We start from the raw sequence: 4,950 nt of genomic DNA on the forward strand, positions 1-4,950 counted from the left end.
CCCAATCTGGGAATGGATGAGCCTTGGTCAGGTTTGTATTTTGTTGCTGTTGTTTTTCGGGTCAGTATGCGCTCAGGTAAATATTTTGAATGGAACACATTGGATTCATTGGACACTCCTCCTGCCCTGTTGCATTTGTTGGATGTACCCAGGACAGGTCATTGAATTGGAGCAGTTGGACTAGACAGATGGGCAGTAGGGACTTAGCAGAACATGATGGTAAAGATGAGTGTCACATCCCAACAAGGGCCATTTGCTCTGTAGCTGAAATATTTCCTGGCCCTTAGGAAGTTCTCAATGAATACTCATGGAATGGATCCATGGGTGCATGCATGCACATATGACCCCTTTATAACACAATCACTTGATTGTTCAGATCAAAAGAGCAAGGACCTCTATTCTGAGTTATTGTTCTCTCTTTACCCTAGCAGGATATTGGTCTTGAAATAGGACCCCAGTAAATACATTGTAGAATTAAACTAAGTGATGTGTGGTTGCTACTGGGAGTGACATCATTATCTGTAGTTCACCTCACCTCCCAGATGCCCTAAGAATCCTGCTGAGTCCTGACTACTCTACGTCTGTAGAAGACCAAAAAAAAAAAAGAAAGAAAAAGCTTTAGCAGTTGCACTTCACTGCTAACTATCTAGGTGACCTTAGCCAGTCACTTTACTTCCCCAGGCCTCAATTTTATCATCAGTGACAAAAAGGGCTGGAACTAGATGGTTCCTTTCTAGAGACCTGTCTTGGTCTGAATAGAGTGCTCAGGGACAGAGCCCAGACCTAGTGGGACCTCCCAGCATTTTTCCTCTGCCATGGATTAACTGTTTAATTGGCATGGGCATGTAGGCCTGCCCAGCCGCCCGCCTGTCAGGGCTGCCTGGACACCTTCAGGCTTGAAATTGCTGAGAACACCCTTGGGGTCAAGGGCAGTGGAAAGGCATAGACTTCAGTGGGGTACCCCTGGATTGAATCACCCCAAGTGTTTATCTGCAGAACTTGGGCAAGTTATTAACCTCTCCAAATCTCAGTTTCATCACTTCTAAAATGGGGATAATAATTATACCTACCCACAGGTTGTGATGAGAATTAAAAGATATAATGCTGGTAATACATTTGACCCAATGGTTGGTATTACAATTTTAGTATTCTATTATGGCAACGACAGAAACGGTTTAGCCTTCCTCAGTCAAGTCCAGATGGGGCTTCCCTTACCCTCTATGTATGTGGTTTTTTTTTTTTTTTTTTTTTGAGACAGAGTCTCGCTCTGTTGCCCGGCTGGAGTGCAGTGTCGCAATCTCAGCTTACTGCAAACTCTGCCTCCCAGGTCCAAGTGATTCTCCTGCCTCACCCTCCCAAGTAGCTGGGATTACAGGCATGCACCACCACGCCCAGCTACTTTTTGTATTTTTAGTAGAGATTGGGTTTCACCATGTTGACCAGGCTGGTCTCTAACTCCTGGCCTCAAGTGATCCACCCGCCTCAGCCTCCCGAAGTGCTGAGATTACAGGAACCACCGCGCCCAGCCAGTTTGTCATAAATATTCTTCTTTGCTTCCTGGATTCAGTGCTTTGAACAGTCAAACAGTGTCATTAGCGGATATTGCGTCTATTTTTATCCACCCATTCTCAGGTTTTCAGCCTGAATCCTATTATTGTGCCATAAATGGTAGTTAATTGGTGGGAGAAATGTCTCTTTAACACTCTTATTCTTGGGGAATAATATAGTGTTTTTCCTAGTAATTGAATCTAGACAGACTTTCTGAATCAGCAGGCATAAATAGACATTTATCTGAGAGACTAAACCTTGACTGGGTTTTCTCTGGAAACCCAGCTCATGCCTAGAGAGCCAACAGTTTGATCTTCATTTCTGAAATATTTCCTGCCCCACAGATGCCTTGCTGAGGAACCTGGGATGTGAATGTCATGTGCTTTAGGTCAAGGGAGGCCTCGCCCTAGCAGACACTTAATGCTCTGGAGGATTCAAAAGAGATAGAAGACTTGGTCGCTGCCCCAAGAAGCAAACAGTTTGGCTGGGGAGACAAGACTTGCCTGAATTAAATAGCTAGAGAAAGAGATATTTTAAGTGCATTAAAAAAAAAACAACCAAGCTCCTGTTCTGTGGTTTCTAGATTTAAAGATGAAATACTGAGTGTCTAAGCATAGTGTCATTCATGCAGGAAGTAGCCACCATCGGGGCCTTGAACAGAAGAAGGATTGGAATTAGCAAACCAGAGGGAGACAGAGCTTCACGGCCCAGGGAGGAGGAACGTGCAGGCCAGGAGGTAGATAGAGCATGGGAATGTCACAGAGTACAAGGGAGGTGAGAAGGGGCTCCTGCCGCTGTGGGGACAACGAGATGAGTGTGCTTTATGAGCAGGCAGCCACAGGGCTTGTACTTGAACTTGAGCTTACATCATAGAGGGCCCATGTGGGACCCGAGGTTGGGAAGGGCTGGCAGGAAGTCAGGATTTGGGGAAGACCAGTGAGGCAGGGATGGAGGAGGTTGGCTGGGAGGCAGAGGGAGGAAGCGGTACTTCTGCAGGCCTGGGGTTGTGGGCGGAGTTGGCGGGTGGTGTGGGGCAGCACCTGAGTGTGGAGGGAGGACCCCTGTCTGGAAGGCTGGAGAGCCCTACTGCTGACACCCTGGGGACTCCCTGTTTCAATGGTGAAGACGTGAAGCGCTGCTTTGGGGAGGAGGATGAGAGTTCTATTTGGTCTTCGGCTGTAGATTTGGAGTCTTCTGTGTTCAAGGGTGTTCAAGGGTGGTCATCACTAGTGTGTGCATGAGTTTCCCATGGCTGCTGTAACAAATCACCACACACTTAGTGGCTTAACACTACAGAGATGTGTTCTCTCAACATCTGGAGGCTGGAGGTCTAAATCAAGGCCTCCACAGGGTCACACTCCCTCCAGGGCTTCAGGGTCCTCTTCCATGAGCCTCCACCTCCCAGAGGTTCCTTGCTTCCTTGTGCATGGCTAAAGACACTCCAGTCTCTGGCTCTGTCTTCACATAGCTTCACCTCTGTGTGTGTGCATACATGTGTGTGCACATGTGTATATGTGTATGTCCACACATGTGTGTGTGTGCACATGGGTCTCTGTGTGTACGTGTATGTGTGCATGTGTGTGTGTGTCTGTGCATGTGTGTATGTGTATGTGTGCATCTCTTGGTGTGCATGTGTGTGCATGCATCTGTATGTGTGCAAATCTGTGTGTGTGTGTGCATCTGTGTGTGCATGTTCATCTGTGTGTGTGCATGTGTGCATGCACATATATGTGCATGCATGTCTGTGTGTGTGCATGTGTACGTGTGTGCATGTGTGTCTTCTCCTTTTCTGTCTTTTATAAGGACATTTGTCATTGAATTTAGGGCCAGCCAAGGTAATCTAGGATGATCTCATCTCAAGATCCATGACTTAATTACATCTACAAAGACTTGTTTTTCAAATAAGGTCACCTTCACAGGTTCCAGGGATGAGAGTGTGGACGTATCTTTTGGGGGACACCATTCAGCCCACTGCAGCATGTTTTTTTTTTTTTTAGGAGGGCACGTAGAGGAAGGATACAAAGTGCCTGGGTGGAGAGGAAGCCACTGTGGGTCTTCTGTGGGAATGGCGTCACATGCTTCTCCCATTTGTGGTTTGTCACATGACCACTCGCACGCCTTCAACTCAGCCTTGTATGCAACTATGCGCCAAGCACTATTTATTTCCTTTAAGCATTATGAAAAGGGGACAAGAAAGGCTTTACTCTCCCCAGCTTACAGATAAGGAAATAGAAGCCGAGGATGTCTAAGTACCCGAGGGCACTCAGCTAGACCCAGTGGAGTGGCTCTGAGTCTAGGCCACCAGCTCCAATGCCTGAGGACTGGACTTTAATCATTACATTTGTCTTTGTGAGTGTGTTAGCCTGTTCTCACACTGCTAATAAAGATGTACCCGAGACTGGGTAATTTATAAAGGAAAGAGGTTTAATGGACTGATAGTTCAACATGGCTGGGGAGGCCTCACAATCATGGCAAAAGATGAAGGAAGAGCAAAGGCATGTCTTACATGGCAGCAGGCAAGAAAGTATGTGCAGGGGATCTCTTCTTTATAAAACTATCAGATCTCATGAGACTTATTCACTATCATGAGAACAGCATGGGAAAAACCAGCCCCCATGATTCAAGTACCTCCCACCAGGTCCCTCCCAGGACATGTGGGAATTATGGGAGCTACAATTCAAGATGAGATTTAGGTGGGAACACAGCCAAACCATATCAATTAGTAAACTTTATTTTATTGTCCTCAGCTCTCACCCTCTCTGGCTGTCACTCATCTTTAAAGCAAACAGATGTTCCTGGGGGCAGGGTCTGAGCTGCATGGGGTGGGTGACGTAGCACCAGCTAAGGAACAGAAAGGCTTCACTCTCATTCAGTAAATCTGGTGGGGGGCACCCGGTGTTAAAGCTGAGACCAAGCTGGCTGCAGAGCTGGGAGGTTCAGCTCATGAATTTTGGAGTCACACTGCCTGCATCTGAGTCCCAGCTGTGCCTCCTCCCTGCTGTGGGATGCTGCACGAGGCACTTCTGCTCTCTGTGCCTCAGCCCACTCATCTGTAAAATGGGACTCTGCAATCCTACTTACCTCCTGGGTATTTAAAATTAGGATAAAATGCACATGTGTGCGTGTGCATGTGTGTGAATATATATTATTGTCATCCTTTGGTATCCGTGGGAGATTTGTTCCAGAACCCACTGCAGATACCAAAATCCACAGATTCCTCAAGTTCCTCATATAAAGTGATAATGTGTTTGCATATAACCTACCCACATCCTCATATATACTTTAAATCATCTCTAGATTACTTATAATACCTAATGTAAGTGTTTTGTAAATAATTGTTATACAGCATTGCTTTTCTGTATTACTTTTTTTTTTTTTTTTTTTTTTAGACAGAGTCTTGCT

Source organism: Mandrillus leucophaeus, unplaced genomic scaffold, assembly GCF_000951045.1.
Source record: "Mandrillus leucophaeus isolate KB7577 unplaced genomic scaffold, Mleu.le_1.0 Scaffold664, whole genome shotgun sequence".
Lineage (NCBI taxonomy): Eukaryota > Metazoa > Chordata > Mammalia > Primates > Cercopithecidae > Mandrillus > Mandrillus leucophaeus.